A 25713-nucleotide genomic window follows, 5' to 3' on the forward strand; every position below is an offset into this window, starting at 1 on the left:
GAGGGAATCAATAGAGGTTCAAACCTCAGCATCAGGCAATATAGCCTTGTAAGAAACCTGCACATGTACTCCCTGAATCTAAAATTAAAATTAAAAGAAAAAACAAAATTAAATATAAATTGTATTGCATCATTCTGTATCTCTTATGAAAGAAGTTGCAGACTGTAAATGTAAAGATTATCTTGATATGGCTGTATTTTAATTAATCAATTCATTGACTTAATGAGTATTTGAGTTTGCCAGCATAGGAAATTTTATTTACAGATTTTCTGTCCTGATGGATAGCATTGGTAATATATAACCACACAGCAATAAAGATGTTATTTTTATTAAATGTAAGGTTATCATTTTATAAAATGTTTAATATTTCTTAATCATGTCTAAAAATGTCAATCTTTTCACTAAATACTCACTTTTTATCTTTTGATGATTGTGGAAAGTTCCAACATATTGCATTTAGAAAACTCCATGTGGATATGTTTTAAAGAGTGCGAGGGGGGTCTACAATGTTTTCTAGGACTTGATTGAAATTGAAATGTTTTTAATGAACATTATATTAAACGGTGTAATTTGTTGAATATATAAAATGATTACTAAGGAAAGAAATGAGCCGAAACATCAAATTCAACTTAAGAAGTTTTTTTTTCTTTTTTAAAAAAGGTGGCAGGGTATTTTCCAGTCCCCCTTGTAGTAAAAATATCCATCGCTCTGAAGACTATATTTTTCCCACAATCTTAAAATATTTATATAAAGGCATATATATAAAATAAGTATTAGAATATGCCAAGTATATATATTACATTATATTAGAATATGTCAACTATATATACACTTGACATATTCTAATACTTTTTACTCTATAAAATACCTCTGTTGAAACAGAAAATAAAAAGTAATTAAGACAAAATTGAAAGAAAGAATTTTAATTTTGTTGTCTTTTTTTTATGGCTTCGAACTGCTTTGTTTAGTTTCTCCTATTTTCTTGCCTTCTCCTTCCCCCTTCTTAAATTGTTCAGGTCCACCATTCCTACTCTTAGGACATTTTTCTCATGCTTTTGTGACATTCTGACATTTCCTATTTCAAGGATGTGATCCTTTGCCTGGGGCACCTATTTGCCCACTGATTAACAGACAGTGTTGCATTGCTCTCCCCACTCTCTTGGTGCTGGTCACCACCACCCTCAGCTTCTAACCAAAAGGATATCCTTAGTCAAAATGAGATGGAAAATCCAGATAAGGTCTAGATAGATTCTTTTGTTAGGCAATACAAAATGGATCCTCTTATCTGCTAGATACTTTTAAGAGGATCATGTTGGAAGAGTCCTGTAAAGATCTAAATATCATCAATTGCTAAAGGAATGGCACAATAAAAACAGATTTCAGCAGCCTGGGCTGGGATCCTGACCATTCTTTTGGGTTAGCCCCATTCAACAAGGGACACCATGTCTCATAGTCGAAACATGAGCTCTGGTGTCTGAACACTCAGAGAATTTAAATTCTGAATCCAGTACTAACTCTTTAGGTTCCTTGGAAAAATTATTTAATATCTATGAGCATAGTTTCTTAACATATATATAATATACATAAGACTTACCTCACAGTATTGTTATAAAGACCAAAACAAAACAATGAGATATGACTGAGATCACTCATAAGTACCTAATAAATGATAGCTATTTTTAAAAATTCTATAGCAGTTGAATGAAAGTTGTCCTTAATATCAAAAAGATTTACAATATAAATAGTATAAATAGGAACAATGTTTTTGTAGTATAGAGTTTATAAATACAAATATTTGTATAGAAATATACGCCTCTAAAGTACCATGGAAAAAAGGAAAAGGCTAGATTCTAAATTCCATGGATATGTACTAAAAATTATATGCACTGATGAATAAAGTGTGAAAGGGCTCATGAAACAGACTGTATTTTTCTGGGACAGTAATTTTGTTCTGTGAATTATTTATAAGGAGACTGAAGTAGAAATAAAAGAAATATGAAAGCATAAGGCTTATCTAATCAGTCATAATCTTTCAAACATCAGCAATGAAGTTGTAATCATTTACCACATGGTGGGACACCCACGAAAAATGTAACATTGTGTCATGTAAAAAATGTATCATAATATGTAAAAGAAATTAATCCCTGTTGAGTTGCTAAGTATCTGCTGTGTTTTCCCTAATTGTGGATTTTTCTTCTCATAGCCAGGTAAAACAAAAAAACTAGGTAAAAACAGATTAGTAGGGAGCGAGTTTGTCAAGTAAGAACACCTTCTATATGTGGTCTTTTTTAGCATCTGGTACATCATGACTAGCAAACGCCAATAAAGAACAAGAGCCATTTATGTCTTATTTTACATACAGGGAAACTGAGGACTGACGCGTGAGGGAGTGGCACAAGTTAACATAGCTGGCTAGTAGTAATGGCAAGATGCAGATCCTGGCTTTGTGATTATCAGTCCTTTATCCTTCCCACTTCACCCCCTGCCTAATTTGTAAAGCATTCTGGCAGGAAGTAACAACAAGAAAAACAAAGTCAGACTTCGCTTTATGCTAAATTTCATTATTAGATTAAGCAAGCTTTATTGGTGCTATGAATACATAATAAAGAAAAATAGTAAGAGGGCATTTTGATTTAGATAATAATAGCTAGTGTACAGGGGCCTTTCTATGTCACATACCATCATCTAAAGGCTTTATGTGTATTAACTCATTTACCTCCTAATGAAGGCATTATTATTAATTACTCTTAGTTTACAGAGAAGGACACTGAGTCATTGCAAGGTTAAGTCAAAGCCATAATCACATAATCTAATAATATATTTTTCTCATTTTTGATGGATGCTTATATAAGATCCAAAATGACTGTAGCAAAGACTAAACACCTTATGATCTAAGAGAAATATATGTCCAGGGTAAACACATAGAATGATTACTTAAAAAGGAAAATATTATAAGTATATAAGAAAAATGTAGAACTGATTCAGGCCCAAAACAAATAATATGAATCAGGCTGTACACTAAAATCACTTTCCCAGTTGTTAATGTCTTACAACTTGAGAATAGCTCATAAGTCATTCCTTTCTCTGCCTATTTCCTCACATTGGGACCAAGGACTATTAACTTATTGTTGCCTGCTGTTTTCGGTATGCTGATCTAGTCTGGGTGCCAGTGAAGCAGTTAAGCCAAAAATGGCAGAATTTTACATTGAGATAACAGAGTAAAGGCCATTTTCTCTTAATGCCTTTTTCTTGAGAGATTTTTCTTCCAATTTAAGGTAATTGGAGAGATTTCCCCTTTTTCTGAGAGAGGAGCCTTTGGTTTGCACTTAGAGCTTTTGGGCTGGCTGTGTGTCTCTTCAGAAGGGAAAATATCACTTTGTAATAATGTATTCTGGCAGTGGGACCTGAAATTGCTAGGGTAAGCATTAGTTAGTGAGGAGAGGATAGACACTTTTTAAATTATTAAAGTACAATTGGTACAGAACATCTTTAACATTTCCAGGGAAAGACTACTGAAGAATTTATCATTTGTAGATTTATTTCCTTGCAAAACTTGTCTCCTTTTAACTTGTCTTCATGAAAATTTCAGTGGTTCACTTCCCATAAAAATATCATTTATGCTAGTTATGATGACAGCAAAAAAAGGGTCAGAAAGTTACTCTGTGGTGGAGTAGGCTGCCAGCCCTACATAAAACACCTGTGAATAACAACACAAGGAACTCTGTTCTCCTCATTGTGTTCATGCTTTAGATGCTTTGAGGGTCGTAAGCACCATTTTCATTACTGAGTCTTCAAAAATTGTCAGAATGATTTCACTCTTTCCCAGACAGCATTGAAATTGCAAAGAAACATTTAAATATTTGACATGCTTTTGAGTTTTGTGGGCCCAATTCTCCATTCATTGTAATGAAGCTGTTTCCTCTGAATGGTGACTGGACTCTGCTTGAATTTAATTTGAGGAGCTATTTTCATGTTGGGAAGATTTTTATAATTATTAAACACTACCGATAGACATTAGGGAAGAGACTGTTACTATGGAGATCTTTCTCTTCCCAATGCAAAATAATGACTTCAAAAACAGAGAACATAGAGGTGATACACAGTTTTTGTAAACAGAAATGCATGGATGGATGAATGAAAAATACCCAAGGCAGACACATAAGAGGAGCAAATTCAGGATGGTTATTGGCAAGCACTGAAGTATTGTATAACTCCCTCAGTCATTAACTAACAGAAAGATCTTAATACTGTCTTTTAGACTTAACGTGGGCAAAACAACAAAAGAAACATATGATTTATCTAAATAATATAAAACATAATGCTCACGAATGAATAAATACTAATGAATAGTACAAAATCCATTTGGAAGATAGAGGTAAAGACTAGAGGTTACCAAAACAAAGCCAGTACTACCCACATGGAGTAGAAAACAGGATTATGTCTAGGAAATGCCCTTCCAACAGTGTTTTTCCCCCCGATGCTATTGCATCTCTTTTGTCATAAAGCAAAAAGTTCTCTGTGAATTAACTTCTGAAAAACATAAATATCTTTGCAAATGCCAGGGTAATACTCCCACAGAATTCACAATACTGTATATAGGTATGAAACTGTCCTGATCACCACCTTGCCATCATTCCCACTACCAAAACAGACTCAAAGGCATTTTAAGGTTTTGTAGGGCTAGCATCACAGGTGTGTGCTGCAGGAACTGTTCAGCTGTTCCCTATTGCTCTTAGGGTCAAGTTCAAATCCCTGCATGGGCCTAAAATGTCCTCAGCTCTCTGTTTACCTCTTTAACCTTGGCTCCCCTCTCACCGCTTCAAATATATTAAATAATTTCCTAAAATTTCTGATTTTCTTCTGACTTTTGTAAATCTTTGTTTCAAAAACAGTCACCTCCCTTTTTCATTGACAAATTTTGCTCAGGTTTCCACAAAGATGTCACTTCCTCTGGCTAGACTTCTCTAAAGCACATCTACTTATATGTGTCTCTGCGGCATCCTATGACTCCATTATGTAACTGCTCATCTGTGCCTTTTTCCTGCTTGTCTTCCTCTGCAGGCTGTAAGACCTGAGAATGCAATGGGTCTTCTGCACCATTGGGTTCCCACCACTGCATTCCCACCATTCTGAACCATTGCATAGCCCAGCATCTGCTTCACAGTGGTGCTCAATAAATATTTATATCCCACAAGATCTTAGAGTCATACCTTCTTACTACCAACGTCTGAAGTTAATCTTTGGCTAAGGAGAGGAGACAGTCTCTCTGTTGAACATGGTAGTAGGGTGTGTCTTAGTTTGTTTTGTGTTGCTATAACAGAATACCCCAGACTGGGTATTTTTAAAATACATATATTTCTTTAATTTCTGGAGGCTGGGAAGTCCAAGGTCCAGGAGGCTGCCCACATCTGGCTAGGGCCTTTGTGCTGCATCATCCAATGGTAGAAGGCAGAAGGATAAAAGAGCTTATGAAAGAATGAGTGGGCTAGAGGAGACTGAACTCACTTTATCAGGAACCCATTCCTGCACTAATGACATTAGTCTATACATAAGGCCAGAGACCTCATGGCCTAATCACCTCTTAATTGTTCCAGCTTTCAATACCCTCACAATGGCAATTAAATTTAAACATGAGTTTTGGAGAGATCATTCAAACCCCAGCAAGGTGGAAAGCAAAACACTCTTTATGGAGTAATTTCTCCCCCATTCTAGCTAACCGAAAACTCTCAGCTGATAAAAAAAAATGGTGGGTTGCTGAAGCATATAAAGTAACCTTAATAAATTTTTCTGCCTCTTCATCCAAACTCACCTCATCTTTGTGGTTTAGTTCATATTACACCTCTCCTCTGGAAAATCTGCCTTGACTTCTCTAACAATGTGAGTCTCTACTTATCTCTGCCACCCCTTACTATCTATCCACCTGGAGGTGTTTGTAATAAAGACCCACACAGAGTGGTCAGGATGAATCTGCTGAAGGTCAGTGGTTTGAAAATACAGCTTTGCAGAGAAACGTTAAATGCAATGAGTTCCTCATCCAACATCACATTATCATCCTCAACTTTGGGTATTGCATCCTCAGACTGCTCAGAATCCTGAAATTGATCAGTATTGAAAAAATTGTTGTACTCTCATCACTCATAAGAGATTGAAGTTTATAAATCAGGAAGTCTGCTAATTAATTTATAATGTGAAAGACGAGCATTGAGTGGAGCTGACTTTCATGTTAGTCCAACCAGCATTTTCTCCCTGTACCCATGCTACACAGAATTCAAATTATTAGAACTTTGCTTAGTGAACCCTGGAATCAGAACAAGGGGAATTACACAAATATTGAATGGCATCAGGCTCTAATGGCTTTGTTATTCCCTTTTTACAATAGGGCCATAAATATGTTGCAATAAAATTTATCATCCAGACTGAGATATCCTTGAGAGCTGAAGAGAACACTGTTACAATTACACTAGGACAGTAAGTGTCAGGATTGTCCAAGGCAAATTAGGACATACGGTCACTAGAGATTCTAAATGCCTGGAAGACAGCGGGATCCATTCTTTTCTAAAGAATATTCAAATAACCATATGGACAATTTTAATTGTTTCTCTCACGATCAATTTTTCTATACTTTACAGATGACCAACCCATCTTCCTGCTCAAGTGCAGTAGGCTTAATTCTGAGATTATCTACTAGATTCCTAGCTCATTAGGTACACACACTGGGATATATGCCCCAATCCTGACTGTGACAAGTGAGTCATTCCCTTGATGAGGATTTAATGATAGTATAGTTTCTCCTGTGATTACATTTCGTTATATAAGACTCCTTCCTAGAAGACTGGAGATAGTGTCTTCTCCTGGGCTTGGAGAAACAAGCTACTATGTTGTGAATTGGGCCATGTGCCAGGGATGAGCAGCTTCTAGGAGTGAAAGGACTCAGTCCAACATCTATAGGAACTGAATTCTGCCAACAGCCAGTGATCTGAGAAGGCCATGCCTCAGTTGAAACCACTTCCCTGACTGACACCTTCATTTTGGCCTGTGAGAGAAGACTGAGCAGATGATACCGTTAAGCTATACCCAGATTCATGGAAATGATGAGATAATAAGTTTGCGTTGTTTTAAACCACTAAGTTTGTGGTTATTTGTTACTTGGTAATAGAAAACTGATACAGGAGGCTTTACTTGTTAGTTCCTGAAATCAGATAATAGTCAATTCTTACAGGTTGCAGGCAAGAAAGAGTTTTCTCCTTGAGCAAAAAGACAAAAGTTTTATTCTTACTCTGTATATCCCAAAGTGCCTGTTATAATTCTGGGCCAGCAGCCAGTTCTATAAAAATATCAGTCAATGAATCCATCCATCCATCAATCAGAAAATAATTTGTTAATTTTCAGTGAATTATGTTTATTTCCTCTAATTTTCTGTATTCCACAAGGGAGTAGAAGGCTAGCAAAAACAGTGTTTGTGTCAAACTCTCCTGCTTAAAATATGCCCTTTCTCTCTCTCTTCTTTCTTTCTTTTTCATTCATTCTTTCTTTCTTTTTCTTCCTTTCTTTCTCTCTCTCTTTCTTTCTTTCTTCTTTCTTTCTTTCTTTTTTTTTTTTTGTCAGAGTCTTGCTCTGTTGCCCAGGCTGGAGTGCAATGGCATGATCTCGGCTCATTGCAAACTCCGCCTCCCAGGTTCAACCAATTCTCCTGCCTCAGCCTCCCAGGTAGCTGAGATTGCAAGCTCCCACCGCCATGCCTGGCTAATTTTTGTATTTTTAGTTGAGATGAGGTTTCACCATGTTGGCCAGGCTGGTCTCTTGGCCAGGCTGGTCTTGAACTCCTGACCTCGTGATCTGCCCTCCTTGGCCTCCTAAAGTGCTGGGATTACAGGCGTGAGCCACCATGCCTGGCCTCGCCAGCCTTTTTTACCCCTATCAGTCTCTCTCCAAATGCTCTAATCACTCTGCACTTCATTCCAATAATAACTTTATTTTCTAATAGAGATAGTAATATTATTCATGCATTAGACTTTGTGTGAGAATTTCAATGAAATAAACATTAAAAGAAGTTAGAGCAATTCCCACCAAGCACACAATAAATGCTAGCTCTTGTTACTAATACTAAGGCCTTTGCATAGGCTGTTCCTTTGACCTGAATGTGGGGTCAGAGCCCCCACACAGAGTCCCCAGTGGGACACTGCATGGTGGAGCTGTGAGAAGAAGGCCACCATCCTCCAGACCCCAGAATGGTAGCTCCACCAACAAGTTGCACCATGTGACTGAAAAAGCCACAGATGCTAAAAAAAAAAACAAAAAAACTGCCAGGAGGGGAGCTGTATCCTGCAAAGCTGCAAAGCCACAGAGGCAAAGCTGCCCAAGGCCATGGGAGCTCCCATCCTGCATTAGTATGGCTTGGATGTAAGACATGGAGTCAAAGGAGATCAGTTTGGAACTTTAAGGTTTAATGACTGTCCTGTTGGATTTTGGACTTGCATGGGGCATGTAGACCCTTGTTTTGGCCAATTTCTTCCATTTGGAACAGATGTATTCACCCAATGCCTGTACCCCTCTTGTATCTAGGAAATAACTAACTTACTTTTGATTTTGCTGGCTCATAGGAAGAAGGGATTTGCCTTATCTCAGATGAGACTTTGGACTGCGGACTTTTGAGTTAATGTTGAAATGAGTTAAGACTTTGGGGGACCCTTCGGAAGGCATGACTGATTTTGAAACGTAAAGACATGAGATTTGGGAGGGGCCAGGGGTGGAATGATGTGGTTTGGCTGTGTCCCCACCCAAATCTCACCTTGAATTGTAATAATTCCCATGTGTCAAGGGCAGGACCATGTGGAGATAATTGAATCATTGAGGCAGTTTCCCCCATACTATTCTCATGGTACTGAATAAGAGTCATGAGATCTGATGGTTTTATAGATGGGAGTTCCCCTGCACAAGCTCTCTTGCCCACTGCCATGTAAAACATGACTTTTCGCCTCATTTGCCTTCTACCATGATTGTGGTTTCTCCCTAGCCACGTGGAACTGTGAGTCAATTAAACCTCTTTCCTTTATAAATTACTCAGTCTTGGGTATGTCTTTATGAGCAGCACGACAACAGACTAATACAGCCTGTAATACTTTTCTTGCATCCCTCTCCCTCTATGACTAGGTAAGGAGGTGATTCTGCCTTCAGGTCTCAGATTAAATATCTTTTGATTTGGAAGCCTTTCTGACATCACCCACCAGTATTGCTAGATTAGGCTTCCATTAGATAACATCACCCAGTTCACTAGATTTTTCTTTCACATCATTTGTTATTATGCCAAATGCTATGGTTTGAATTGCTCCCTCAAATTTCATGTATTGGAAACTTAATCCCCAAATTCATAGGTTGATGGCATTTGGAGGTTTGGCCTTTAGGAGGTAATTAGGATTAGATAAGGTCACCAGGGTGAGGACACCATGATGGGACTGGGATGGCTTCACAAGAAGAGGAAGAGACACTGGAGTTGGCATGCTCTTTCCCTCTCACCATGTGATACCCTCTGTCATGTTTTGATATAGTAAGAAATCCCTAACTAGATGTAGCCCCTTGACTTTAGACATATCAGGCTCCAAAACTGTAAGAAACAAATTATTTTCTTTATAAATTACCCAGTATGGGGTATTCTCTTATAGCAACAGGAAACAGACTAAGACACTAAATGTTTATGAGTCATGTAGTGTCTTCCTCTTTAACTAGACTACAAGCTCTATGAGGGCAAAGACCCTATCAGTGTTATATATTGTTGTTTTTATAACTTCATTATAGAGCCTGGCATGTAAAAACCATTCAAATATATTGTTGTCTGTTTGGGCTACTATAAAACATACCTGAGGCTGGGCAATTTATAAATAACAGAAACGCATTGCTCACAGTTATATAAACGTTGGAAGTCCAAGATCAAGGTGCCTGCAGATTTGGTGTCTGGTATGGACTCGTTCCTCATAGATAGCACTTTCTATGTGTCTTCACATGGTGGAAGAGGCAAGACAGCTCTCTGAGGCATCTTCTATAAGAACACCAATCTCATTCATGAGGGCAGAGGCTTCATGACCTAACTGCCTCCCAAAGGCCCCATCTCTTAATACTATCGCATTGGAGATTAGGTTTAAACATATCAAATTTTGAGGGGACACAAACATTCAGATTATAGCAATTGTGAAATGGCAAATGAATTAATAAATAAAGGAATAATTGCAAGAAAAGCAATCACTGAGGAAGGAAGTTTATTAATGGAATGGCTCTTAAATTTTCACCACAACCCTAAAATGAACCAAAAATGAAGAGGGCAAGTCAATGAATTAAAATGAAACATATATATTTAGTAAAATTGATTTTGTCAAAGATACCAAACTAAAACTTTTTCAAATATGCAATGACAGAAGAATTCAAAAAATCACTCTAGCTGAAACTACATGCATTATTACAGATATGGCTGGAAAAAAGCCTGCATCTATAATTTACCTCTCCACCCTTCAAGTGTTAGGCTAATGCTAGTTACTATAATAAAGAGACTCTTAAATTTCAGAGGCACAATGAATGTTTACTTCAGTGTTGTGCCCATCTATTGAGGGTATTTTAGTTAAGTGACTTTCTTTCAGGCAGGAATTCAGGGACTCCAGTCCCCCTCTCACCTTGTGGCTCTGCCATCTTGTGACTTGGCTATCTTCCCCTAGAAGGGAAAAGCACAAAGGGGACCAAAAGTGGGAGATTTTTATGAAGCAGACTGGAAGTGGAGTGCCTCACTCTTGAGAGCATTCTGTCACTTAGAACTTCAAGATGGCTATTCCACACTGAAAAGTAGGCTGGAAGTGTTGCTTTCCTGTATCCTCCAGAAGAAGAGGAGGCTGGTGTGGTGAGAGCTAGCCAATGTCTGACACATCATGCAAAATTAAAAGTGCTCTCCTGACTGCAAGCTATTTCAAAGTTGGGAGGTCTATAAAATTGAACATGGGTATTTTTTTTACATGCACCTCTTATCTGTGACATCCAAGTATGTAAAATGATCTAGGCATATGTTATGTCAACATCACTCCAATTGCCAAAAATTAAGCATGATAACAGCAACCTTGAGTAAGTCAAGTATCAACCTTTCTAGTACATAAAAACATTACTAAATTATGTTTTCCCTGCTCTATTCTTAACAGAATATTTGGGAATTTGATTATTACAGCCCAGTTATTTCTAAAAATGAGTAACATTTCCACAGGGCACTGCTAAAACGCACAGAGGCATTTTAATTGCCTATGAATATTCAAAACCTCATTATTGTTGCAGTTTATAATTATCAAATTCCCTTGACAAAAATGTGCAGCACACAATAAAAAAAGGCAATCCATTTACAACTGTTGGCATCCATGTTCAAGCATTTCACTTTAATTCTTGGCTATTGAGTCTATATCATTACATTTCATTTTAGGGAGATGCTAAGATTAAGCACATCTTTTCCCATTCAAAATGCAGCCTGTTGATTGTGTACATTTCCTTCTTAAGGTGCAGCATATTTTACACAAGACGGTAGATTCATTGAACTGCTATAAACCTCAAAACTGAAGTTTGGAATGGAGATCAAGATTTGTGTGCAATAGAAAGCAAAACCGGAAGTTGAGAGTATCTTCTCTGGTTTTTGAAGAATTGTGATGGCACAGTGGCAGTGGAAACAAATTTGTAATTAAAAGCCTTGAGAAAATGAGAAAAATTTCACTGAAAATTACCATTTTGCAAACAGGTAGAGAGACATGTTTGATCATCAAAACAGACCTGGAAGAAAGTTAACAATAACAACAAAACAAACAAAAAACCCGAAAACAGCAACAACCAAAAAGAACCCTAAGTCATCTCCCAGTATAAGACTGGTTTTGCTTAAAAGTCTGCAGAATGATGGTTCCCAGCTTCATTCTCAGTGAACTAACACAAGAACAGAAAGCCAAACACCACATGTTCTCACTCATAAGTGGGAGTTGAACACTGAGAAGACATGGACACACGGGGAGGGGAACATCACACACTGGGGCCTGTCGGTGGGTGCAGGGCTAGGGGAGGGATAGCATTAGGAGAAATACCTAATGTAGATGGTGAGTTGATGGGTGCAGCAAACCACAATGGCATGTGTATACCTATGTAACAAACCTACACATTCTGCACATGTATCCCAGAACTTAAAGTATAAAAAAAAGTCTGCAGACCAATTCATTCCTTTAATAAATATTTATGGAATTCCTTCCTTGTGCCAGAAACTCTGCCAGTAGGAAGGAACACATTGATGAGTAAAATTAGTATCTCCAAGTAGCTAATCTCCATTTTCTTTGTTCTTTTCTTTCTTTCTTAATTTCCTCTTTTGAAAAAATTATACTTGTTCAGCAAACATTCATTGAGTATCCATTATGTGTCATGGAATGTATAGAACGTATAATTGATGCTACAACATTGCTTATGGTACATTGAGGTAGATAGACACATAAATCTGCAATTATAACAAGATGTGGAAGCTCAGTGATAAACTGGAGAAAAGAGCGTTTTTGCTCACGACCCTTCCTATACTAGATTATCAGGAAAGACATACCTGAGAAGCTGACACCTGATTTGAATAATAAAGAATACACTTAAATTAGTCAGCTAAAATTGTGAGTCTAGAAAAGGTGATCCAAAATTAAAAGCAGGAACAAGGCGAGATAAAGAGAAAGAACAGGGGTTGTGTATGAAGTTTAGGTTCTTGGTATAACATAAAGGTTGGAGGTAGAGCCCTATCCAGACTACATGGACTGAATAAAGGAAGAGTTAGATCTTAGATCTTTCAATGAAGGAAAAGCGCTTGATATTTGGAAGGCAAATAATCCTATCTACAAAGCAATCACTGTGAGATTTCACCTCAGCACTTGCAGTGCCAGATCAAGAAGACCAGAATAAAAAGAATTCTAGTACTGTGCTTCTCCATAGGGCAGGGTAGGATATGGAGATCACAGCAGGCTTGTTGGATGGTTTTTCCTAAATATTCATCACTTCATCCTTATTCTACTCCGAACCCCATAAATCTAATAGATGTTGACTAATCCTTGAGTTGAGAATGTGAAGTCGACAGGGCTCAGGCATATTTATTTTGTAATTTGGATCTCCTTTCTCTGCTCTATCAACATTAAAAATGACACAAGAGTATTTGAATAAAATACTACATAACAGATGACTGGATAAAGATAATGTTGTATATATACAAGATAAAATACTATTCAGCCACAAGAAGAATGAAATCATGTATTTTGCAGCAACATGGATGGAACTAGAGGCCATTTTCTTAAGTGGAACAACTCAGAAAGAGACAGGCAAATACTGCATGTTCTCATTTATAAGTGGGAGCTAAATAATGTGTACACATGGGCATGGAGTGTGAAATGATAGACACTGGAAACTTGGAAGGATAGAGGTCGAGTCAGAGAGGGGTGGATGAGGAGAAATTCCTAATGGGTATAATGTATACTTACTCACCTGATGAATACCCTATAAGCCCAGACTTCACCTCTACACAATGTATCCATGTAACAAAATTGTACTTGTACTCCTTAAATTTATACAAATTTTAAAATATATATACAATAAAATAAACACTTTGAAAAAGATAATACATAATATTTTTATATGTCCAAGGAACATTAGAAACTTTAAACATATTCCAGGCCACAAGGGAAAGCAAATTTCCCCCAAAGTATAAATCATAAAGCTCAGAGTTTCTGATTACAAGACAATAAAAATAAAACTTAATAACAAAGGTTTAAACATTTGCCAACTGCTTGGAAATTAAGCAGCAGTCCCAGAATTATTTAGTTCCTAATTTTGATTAAAATAAATGTAACTAAAGGCTATTTAGGAAGTTAAAAATAACAGTGATGGCACATCGTGTTAAGGCACATGGAATACTTTCAACACTTACACACAAATCCAGAGCATTTGTGCACATATGTTATGTGAAACAGCCTTGAATATTTGGCAGACTTGTTTGTGGATTTCTGCTGAGTAATAACAGCATCAGTTTCTTCCCTATATTCTTAGGATAAAGTTCAAACAATTAACAATGTTAACATTAAACGTTTATCATTTTTGTTAACAGAAAGTATAAGTTAACGAAATAATTGAAACATTATGGGAAAATATCATCTTTCATGTACAATAAGCTTTATAAGTGGATAGAGGAGGATGAAACTCCAGGAGAAAAAGGAGAAATGACCTTAACAGTTGATTTAAGAAAGAAGAAATACACACAGCTAAGCACGTGAAAAATCTCACTTATTGGTAAATAAAACAGATGTGAATTATAATAAGATGCCATTTTTTTTTGCCACTCAGAATTTGAGCTAATCTTTATTGAATAATTACTCTGTGGGAAGGCACAGTTCTAAACTCTTTACATGTATCAGCAACCTTAATTCAACAACTTTATAGGGTAGATACTATTATTAGCATTATTTTATAAATAATACAGTGGAGACATGCAAGGTTATGTAATTGTCCTTGGCACAGTAGACTTTGACTCAAATTGACAAATTTTTAACATACAGGATTGTCCAGTGCTGAAATGGTGCAGCAGAATGGCATTCTTGTAAATACCTTGAGTGTAAATTGGTACAATTTTCCTGGAGAGCAATTTGACAGCATGAATAAATAGCTTTAACTCCCCTAAATCTTTAAAATGTTCCATCTTTATGAATTTGTACTGAAGGAAAACAAAAGTCAGAAATCAATGATGTTCAATGATGTGTATTGGAATGCTATACTAATAAAAATCCTAATTTTATAATCAAATATTTCATGACAGGGATTTATTTACATACAGTATGGTATAACCAAAAAGCAAAATACTATACAGTCATTCAAAATTATCCCATAAAGAATATGTGATAAGGTAAGGAGATGGCCATGATATAATGAAGTTAATAAAAGGAAGAGTCAAAACTATAAATACTAGTAATATCAGAAGATTCAGTCTTTACAGTTTTTGTAAATACACACACACATGCACACACAAAAACTCACATTCTCACAGTAAATATAAAGGAAAATAAACCAGTATTTTAATAGAGATGATCAGTGAAACATTAGATGTATATTTTAGTTCCTTTCTTGTATAATTTTACGTTGAGACTATTAATCTTGTAATTACAAAAAGAGATTAATTTTTACAGTGTGCGTTTTACAAGTCTTAGATTTTCAAGCAGGTAGTCAGAGAACATCAACATTGTCACAAAACAACATCTGTTATCAAACATAGGGTCTCACTTAAGTTAATGAATAAATATCCTTCACAAGCAGATAGGTAAATAGGACTTTGATTAATGAATATGCTAACTGTTCTTCTCTACTACACACATTAACCTCTGGTTTTTAACTGCGACCCATCCTTATGAGAAAACACTATTAAATTTATCATTTCCTTTAAAATACTGAAGTTACAATTTCAGAACCTTTCTAACACTTTTCCTCCTATCAAGAATCATCTTGGGATATGGATGACATGTAGCCTCTTGCCACAATCCAAATCTCCCATTTGTTTGGCCTCAGCTCTCCTTGAAAGGCCCCAGTCTAATCCTGCTTAGGGAATGAGTCCTATTTGGTGGATGGGGATAAAAATGCTAGCTGCACACAGAGTAGGAAAGTGTACAGCCAGCATGGCTTTTCTGAGCCTGACTCCATGTGTCTGTGTCCTGTTCTCATGCACTTGCCTCATGAATTCTTCCTTAACTTTAATTCTTTCTTAGCTAAGTCAGAAACTTAGAAGGTTAGATCCCAGACATAGTACTTTGTAACGCTCCCTTGGTGATTCTAATGCGAAACCAAGGTGGAGAACCACTGCTGTAAGCTTGGTTTACTCAAACTGAAGAAAATCATAATCCTTCCTTTTGAGCCCCCTTCCCCAGGGCAACACTGAGCCTCCTTAGCAGCATCGGGGCACAAATCAACTGAAACTAAAAGTTATCACAATGGCAGGCAACCCAAGTTAATTCACAAAAGTTAGCAAGATAGTGAACTGTTTCTCACTCTCTTTTTTCCACGCAGTAAAAATAATGACATGCCTGAGTTGTGAGACAACGTGCATCCAGGAACTATTGATTTCTTTTTACTGGATCCCACAGCAGCATCCGGAAAACGGATAGGCAAGTACTATGCCCAATAGCCTCTTGGGCACACAGTTTTATTACAGCCCCTTTGTTCCCCCACTCCAAGCCCTTCCCTGACCAATCTTGCTCATGTAATCTACTCTTGGTCATCTAATCTCAAACTACATTTAAATTTGTTTTGAGCAAAGCTCACAAGAATGCGTATTACCCCATCCTTTACTGGAATTCATTTTATTTGTGGCTTAAAAAAGAAATCTTGCTGCATGGTCTACTACTTGATGTCACTAATTTGTCAAAATTTGTTTCTGTGAAAATATAAACCCAAATCCATGTATGTGTGTGCATATCTACACAGTCACACATTTGATTTTTAAAACTTTTATTATTTATACAACACTTTTGTACTTAATTCTTCACCTACAAAATTCTCTAATAAAATCAACTGCCCTCCTAAGCAATATCACCTATTGCCTACTTCAGTTATTTGTGTGGACTGAATGAGACAGAGCCTGAAAAGCTTGCAGAAGAGTACCTAGCAATGGTTAATCACCTAAAAGACATGAGCAATTACTATTATAGTGACTCGGAGCTGGTATTGACTTTCAGTTAAACCTGCATTTTTTAAGTGCAGCAAATAGGTATTTACTTAATATGGCAATTTCTCAAAAATGTAAATGTTATGCAATTTCCCGTAAATGAAACACCTTTGAACTGGAATAATATCTGTTTCATAATCTGACCCCCTTTCACTAGTATTGTTCAACAATAGTCTTTTATTTCTTACTTTGAATTAGGCAAAATTTTCTTGAGAATCAAATGAAAGAAAAGGAATGATGATTGTACTTCTCTTTGTATTTATGAAAATTGATGTATTTTGAAGATAAGAACTGATGAATGTATCCAGAGCCTAAACTAATGAAGGGGAAGAAGAGCAAAACAAATTAGGCTGCAAGCTTTATATATATTTGTGTCTGTGTGTGTGTAATACTTTGTGTGTATATACAGATTTATATATATATATGTGCCTTTTCTACCCCATTCCTCATTGTTTGGTTTCAATGGGTCTCTAATTCTAAGGGAGAATTTAGAATCTACGAGCTGCAGTACGAACAGCTACAAAAGTGTAGGGAACTGTGGAGGTAGGGAGGGCTAGAGAGAGAAAGAAGTGCATAAGGAGAGACTAGAAAGAACCTTTTTCAAGATTTCACAATTTCCAGGACCCCGTTCTCTTTTGATCTTAGCCATGTCCCTGAGGATCCTGGGTACTATAAATTAAGAAGTAAAAGGTTGAGATGATATGGGATTTTATGATTAAATGCAATACTCACACCAGGAGAATCAGGCAAAGCTCAATCCCAGCCTAATTCAAGGAGAACGCCTTTCTTCAAGGTTTTCTAAGTTCTAATATCATAACAATTCCCAAAACCTTGCCATGAAATCCATCACCTTCAGACTTGAAAGCACAGCGGCCACCCTTCTTAGTGGGAGCCTTGGAAGGGGTGAAGTGACCGTTATAAGGAGAGACAACTTGAATTTTCCATCTTAATCTTCTTTCTTGAACAGTCTCTGTTGTATCCTTTAATATACACAATGGTTTCTAAAGAGACCTGCCATACATTCACATCTCTAAATTTTAGATTTTATGCGCCAAAACGGTAAAGCATTATTCCTGTTTGCTACTAAGACAGTTGTTTTTGGAGAGATTTAGCTGCAGGAATGTTTGTGTAAAACAGACATTTTCATTATTATTAAAAAACACTTAACACAGCACATAAATATGAAGTGCTGTTCAAACGTTTGCAAATGTCAGACTCACTGAATCTTCATATTAATTTTAAGTGGTAGATGATATTACTATTATTTTAAATCTAATTTTTAAAAGAGGAAACCTGAAATGCAGATAAGCTAAATGACTTGTTCAATGTCAAATAGGTAGTAGATAAAACACAGGGAGCACAGGTTTAGGGCAGTGCCTCTAAGTGCTGGGCCATGCTACCTCTGATTCTGCAAAGCCCACCTGCCTCAGAGAGTTCCAGCTGAGATTGGCAGAAGGGTCATAGGTTTAAAGTGTCGGATTTCACTTATAATTTAACTTTCATAGGATATGGTCACATGATTACTAATAAAACATATGCTAACACAATCAGCAGTTTCAATGAAGCTGCTGCACATGAAATTTTAGAAAAGAAAGTATTAACAACTCCTATTGGAATACATACTCCCGGATCCTGAACTACAGACCTCTAGCTTTTAGAACTCCAGTTTGATGCTAACATTAAGTAAAGGCTTGCTATGTGCTAGATACTTCTCAAAATTATTTAATGCTAATAACTTATTAATTTCTCATTACAAATCTTATGAGGTAGATGCTACTATTATTCTTACTTCACATAATGAAACTATAGAGATAGTAAATAACTACGCTAGTGCTTACTTATGTTCAAGTTTGAACCATGCATGGTGAATAAAATATTTGTAGGTTGATAATTTTGTACTACAAAATGCTTTAGCAAGTTCCTGATTTTGTAACTCTCCATCTAGTTTTCAGATTAATGTAGGCTGAAATTCTCAGGATTATTTAAGAAATTCAGTTTTCATTCTGTTTTGTTGTATTTTGTAGGGAAGCAAACAAGTTAAAAGAAAATATTAAAGTGTTTCTTTGTTGACTGGCCTGAGAAAGCCACCACCAGTTTTGAAGGTGTCATCTCCAGTCTATGAAACATAGCCAGAATTTTAATATAATCTAGAAAAATTATTACTAGAAGGGAGGTTGGAGATTTTTCCATTGTTGACTTTCACTCTTTGAAGTTAAAATTGAATCTTTATTATGGAAAGACTGGTGCTCTTTGAAACCTTCTCATGACTCTTCCTTGAACTGGTAAACAATTTAGAGATCAAAGATTCTCAGAGACTTTTCCTTTTACTTTTCTATTCTACTATTTGAAACACATGTAAATGAGTACTTGTCAATTAATAAGGCTGCAAAGAACTTGGGGATTATAGTGGCAAATATTTCATTTTAATCTAGAGTTCATGAAGCCATTATTGAATTGATTCTGATTTGTTTTCATTTATTCATTATTTCAATACATCTTTAAGCACCTAATGTGTGAAAAAAACAAAAACAAAAAACTCTTTATTTTCTGGGAACTTGGGAATAGCTATAACTGAGATTTAAAGACGTTTGATTAACAGAGCTGCTCTAAATCAATTAGCTGGGAAGAAAAGAAAATAAGTGAAGCCATGTTGCAAATGCGAGTCATTTAATGTCATTCTTTGGAAAGCTCCAGCAGAGACTGTGGAAAAGGTGGTGGTGGTTTAAAGACGACAGATGTACAATAAAGTTTTTCAGTAAAATTATAAATGTGATAAAAAACGGAAGTACTGCGTGCTATGAGGTTATATTTAAGGGGGACCTGAGGTATTGGGGGATGAGGAACCATCAGAGAAGTCTTCTCAAAGGATGAGAAATAGGTAACCAGAAAAATAGGTGCTGTGTGTGTGCGTGTGCGTGTGTGTGTGTGTGTGTGTGTGTGTGTGGAGAGAGAGAGAGAGAGAGAGAGAGAGAGACAGATTTTTCAGGCCAGCAGTCAGGCAGCAGAGGTACCAGCATGTGACAAGAAAGATAGAAAGACCCTGGCCATTTGAAGACCTAAAACAGCCTCAGGCCATGTCAGTGAGTTGGGGCCCAATTTTGCATTCCTGATATGCTTTGTTGAGCTCCTTTGAATGTTATTCCTAAAACAAGAAACCCTGGTGGTTAGACTAAGGCTTGATAATGCAGATGGCAGGATATGAGTATATGTGAGACAGTGCAGAGATTGAATCCACTCAATCTTTGTTCGATGCTCTAAATAGAACATGTTAAAATCAAACAAATCAGATGGGTTGTTATTTTTTGTAACATTCTTTTTCTTTACATTTTAGGAATACACCCATATTTTTGTAAAGAGATTTTTAACTTACAAAGTGCTTCTATCCTAACAACAATAAGTAATTACAAACACTTATTTGATGACTCACCTTGAGCTAGAAGTGGGAATTCAAGCTTAAAGAGCTTAAGCTCTAAGCACTTAACATACATGTGTGCTCTAACTTAATTCTCACAACTACCTTCTCAAGGAAGTACAGTCAAGAGCCCCATAATGACATTTCAGCCAGTGACCAACCGCATATCCAATGGTGGTCTCATAAGATTATAGTACAGTGTTTTTACTGCACCTTTTCTGTGTTTAAAAACACAAATGCCATGGTCTTAGAACTGCCTGCTGTATTCAGTACAGTCACTTGCTGTACAAGTTTGTATGCTAGAAGCAATAGGCCATATACTATAGTGCAGGTGCAGAGTAGGCTACACCATCTAGGTTTGTTTCAGGACACTCTGTGATGCTTGCATGACAAGGAAGTTACCTAATGACGCTTTTCTCAGCGTACATCCCCTTCATTAAGTGATGCATGACTGTAATGCTACTATTGTCTCCTGTTTCACAGATGGGAAATCTCAGGTTTTAGGAGGCTAAGTGATTTACCAAGATAATGTAATTTGGTGGCTCAGGGGGTTTCTAATTGTAGGCACTACAACTGCCTCCAGAAAGACGTGAAATCTGGCTTGAAAAAGTTGATAAAGGTCTCTAAAGGCACGAGAACTCTTCCTTCAGTCAGGTGGCCTGGCATTACCCAAATTGTCTACATTTATATTAAGAGTCTCAGTAAATGATTTATTTCTGGGTTCTAACTTAATTCTTAAATCTTTTGGGAGACTCATACTTCTACTGAATTTTGCAACACACTAACAAATGCACTCACACATGTATATAAATTATCTCTATGAAAATATATGGAAATATGAAATATATTCATGTTGAATATATATAATGTAAACTATATATATCGTGTATAAAATATATATTTGAATATGAAAAAATATGTATGTATTCATGTATCCCCTAAGCACCTCTCACTAAAAGAATTATCTGTTTCCCAATGTGATCTTTCTCCTTAGCTATTCTTGTAAAATCAAGTCCATACCTCACAGCACTATGAAAATCTTGAAATAGAGCTCAGGACATGACTCCTTCTGTAATTTATAAAAGCAGAAACTAGTCCCTACATGCTGAGCTATCAGCCTTAAGAAAGAAGGAAGCACGAGGAGATATTGAGGCAGCTTTCAAAAACATGGTGTACCTATCAGCAGCCAGCATGCAAACATGTAAAAACTAGACAATTGAGCATATAAAATCATGCCTATTTCTCTAGTGGTTCAACAGCTAAATCTGCACTCAAAGATGGGTGTTAGTTTTAGAGAATGAAAAGTAACCATGGCTTTCTCTCTTTAAAAAGAAAAGAATCTAAAAAATGTACTAACTAGTCATTTCAGACATCGACTACTTTAACCTGCTCTGTGTTACATTATCAAATATTTATACTAAGCCATCATCAGAAACTGGGAGACTTGTCAGTGGAATGATTCATCTGTAAGTCAAGTAATCAATAACAATGGACCTGAAATTTTAATTCCTGTGGTAATTCAGAAAATGAGGAGAGTGATTAATTTTTCAGTAAATTTTTATTGTTTGCATGCTATGTGCCACTTACAGTTCTGAAAACTAGGGAGTAATGAAGAAGACAGGTGTTTCCCCTGTGGTAGGTAGAATTCCAAGATGATCCTGGATGACCTATGGCCTTGCAAAACCTCCTTCCCATAACAGTGGGTGAAACCTGGAAATATGATGAGATAGCATTCCTGTGGTTAGGCTACTAATTAACTGAATCTGAATTAATCAAAAGGGAGATGGTACTGGCTGGGCCTGAGCTGAGGTCCTCAGCCTTAAACCCACATGGAACTGATTTCTGCCAATTTCCTGAGTGAGCTTTGCAGAGGACCCTGATCCTCAGCTGAAAGGGACCCCCAGGCCTACATCTTGATTAAAGTTCTCTGAGACCCTGAGTAGAAGATCCATTTAAGTCATGCCTGAACCCTTTACTCAGGGAAACTGTGCAATAATACATGTATCTTGATTTAAATTGCTAAGTTTATAGAAATTTTTTACACAGCAATAGAAAACTAATGCAGTTCTTTGCTTGGACATATGATGAAGCTCTCAAGCCTTAAAATTTTCCTTTTCTTTTGTAATCCCCTATCCCTTTACGTTTGAGATTGTATTTCCCTTCATCTCTATGAAAGGTGTCAGGAAGGTGAGCAGAAAAAGGAAACACTAAAGAAAGGGGAAGAAATATGTGAGCTCATCAAAGCATATGCTAGACAAAAGCAAATGAAGTCAGTAACCTCATTTTTCCCAGGATGATGAGCTGTGGTAGCACGATGATCAATAACATTAGCTTCAAAGCCATCAACCAAAGAAATGCAAAACCAAAGGGTAACAGATAAGGCCGTCATAAACACCAGTCCCCAAGAGGAATGGGTTCCAAATAAATGAAATGACCAACTTCCAAGACAGTTTATAGCAGGAGGCAGGCCATAGCAGGTAGATTCCCCTAGGCAAAAGGAAATTCAGGAAGAAAAGTAGTTTGGCAATGATATATACTGTAACATGGAAAACTAATTGGCACTAAATGTAAGAAGCAATTTTTACTTTGAGTGTTAAAAGTTTCTGTTCTCTTTGAAATTACACTTTTATCTTGGAAACTCACACAATGCGGACTTCAGCTGCCTCTGCTTCTAGATTTTCATTAAAACACACATGCTGTATGCAGTATTTTGATCTTGGAAGTGCTTGATATGTTAATGGTCTTGCTTTCTATTTGTGGACTTGGCATCACTCTTATTTGGTGGGCGTGATGTACCAAAAAAAGGCTGAATAGTGGGAGGACAGAATGCCCTTCACTGAACAAAGGCAAACGTTTCTAAACAGGCTATTATCTGTTCACTCAGCCATGGGCAGGGAACCTATAGATATGAGAATTATAGTCGACTTCTGGGAGAGTAATCCTCTATTAAAAAACTCACTTGGCTTTTTTTTTTCCCCATTGCTTGCAAAAATTCCCTTGAATCACAAACTCCTTAGAGGAGATCATGAACTCCTTTCTACTTAAAATCTCTATGACAGAAACCCACAACACCTAAATAAAAAGAGAATTGAAGCTCTGCTGTGATGATCATTCAGGAGCTAATCTCGGATCCCCAGGCGCCTGTAAAATAAAAACCTTTCTTAGTAGCTATCTCCTATCTTCAGAGTCTCTTTGCACACAGATAGGAAAACTCCCAAAGACAATTCAATTTAGAAAAATATTAGCCAATATGCAATAGTTCTGATATAAGTACAGTTAAGAAACATTCTAACGTCTTGCTTTGACAATCACTAAATTCATGACAAATAGGTGCTCACGTGAATATCAAATCTTAACATTCTACTACTGAAAGTCCAATATGGGAAAAGTCTGAGTGATATGGATAGATAAAAAATACAAGTGAATAAATGAACGAATGAAAGCACGAATAAATAAAAATAAGATGCCCCTTGCCTTCTAGGTCTTCAGGATGTATTCAGACCTAGATATAAATGAGGAACTCTGATACCCAGCTGTTCCTGATAGGTGTGATAGTGACATTCCTTGAAATAGAGTCTGTATTAGTCTGTTTTGCATTGCTATAAAGCAATATATGAGCTTCGGTAATTTACAAAGAAAAGATGTTTATTTAGCTCATGGTTCTGCAGGCTGTACAAGAATGGCATCAGCATCTGCTAGGCTTCTTGTAAGTCCCCGTAGAGCTTTTGCTCATGGTGGACGAAGAAGGGGGAGCAGGCATGTCACATGGTGAGAGAAGGAGCAAGAGTCAGGGGGAGGTCCCAGTCTCTAAGAAATGGACCTCGCATGAACTCATTACCACAGGGTGGGCACCAAGCCACTCACTAGGGATTGTCCACATGGCTCGAACACTTCCCACCAGGATCTGCCTTCAACATTGGGAATCACATTTCAATATGAGATTTGGAAAGGCAAACATTCAAAGTATATCGGAGTCCTAGAGAAAAGAAAAATCTGTTCCTACTGGGGAAACCAGGATGCTTAGAGGAGATTAAAAGTAAGTCTGTGTTTTCAAAGAAAGGTGTTAGTTACTTTAGAATTCAAATAATGATTAACTATGTGTCAGATACTTTACTCAGTGCTTTTTTAATTTTGAGATAATTGTAGATTTACATGTAATTGTAAGAAATAATACAGAGAAACTCTGTATATGCTTTACCCAGTCCTCCCACTGCTACTATCTTCTATAACTACAGTGCAATATCAAAGCAGGAAGTTAACATTGATACAATCCCCTGACCATATTCAACCTTGTTTCACCAGTTATACACTCTGTGTGTGTGTGTGTGTGTGTGCACGTGCACACATGCATGAGTGCATGCACATGTGTGTTTAGTTCAACTATTCTCTATGGGATAAATGGCAGGGGTATTCATTGTTTATATCAGCCTTCTTCATGTAATGATACTTTGATATTCCTCTGGATAATAACCCTGTCCCCCACCACTAGCCTCTCTGCCTTCAGTGGTTAAGTCCTAAACTGAGGTCCAAGATTAAGAAAACAACTCAGGTTTAGACAATCAAAACTTCTGGCCATGTGATAGGCACACAATATAATCAAACAATAAAATTGTGTAGATGTTGCTGAGAGTCTTTCCTTTTTCACTGAATGACCTGAATTGTTCTAGATACAGAAGTGCCGGCAGTCATCTTGACACCTGGTGGAGACTGACAATGATACCAGCGTGTAGGAGAGTAGTTGATAGATTGAGAGAGACAACATTCTAATGATGTTTAAACTCCAGAATCCAGAAGGGAGCCATATTTCCATTTAACTGGGTCATATTCCTATTTAACTGAGTCATAGTCTTAGTTTCTTTAGGCAAATTTAAACCAGGTTTTCTGGGATTTGCAGCAGAAGAATCCGAACTGGTACACAGGCACATTTTATTTATTTTATACATTTTTACACATGAGAAAATGGAGATGCAGAGATTGTAAAATATATTGTTATTTTAAGGAAATCAGAAAGAGGAAACCCAGTGCATGATGGAGCCAAGGATAAATCCAGATTGTGTTCATCTAGGTGCTGTACCTCCAGGTTTAGGATATTGTACACTATGTCATTTGGACCCAATCAACAGGGGTTGTGATTTTTCATATTATACAAAAGAAAAAAGTCTGAGAGACTAGGCAGCTAATAGTGATAGTCATCTATTGCAGCATCATAAAAAATACTTCAAAACTGAGTAGCTTAAACAATAATCATTTGATTTGCTTGTGGTTCTATAAATCAGCAAATTGGAACTATGCAGTGGGAATGGTCTTCTGCTTGTCTCTCCTGAAGTTACTTATGTGGCTGCAGTTAGTTAGAAGGCTAGAGGGTGGTTGATATGAGGGCCATTAGCTAGGATGGTGTATCTCTGACCGATGTGGCCATTGATTCTGTGCAGGTCAACCAGAAATAGAGGTAGTGGAAGAGTGTCCACCAGCAAAAGGGGACAAGTAGGCAAGTGCTTTTTGAACTTCTGCTTGTGTCACGTTTACTAATATCCTATTGGCCAAGGCAAGTCATGTGGCTTTGGTTTTTGTATCATAT

Source organism: Nomascus leucogenys, chromosome 21 (genome assembly GCF_006542625.1).
Source record: "Nomascus leucogenys isolate Asia chromosome 21, Asia_NLE_v1, whole genome shotgun sequence".
NCBI classification, from domain to species: domain Eukaryota; kingdom Metazoa; phylum Chordata; class Mammalia; order Primates; family Hylobatidae; genus Nomascus; species Nomascus leucogenys.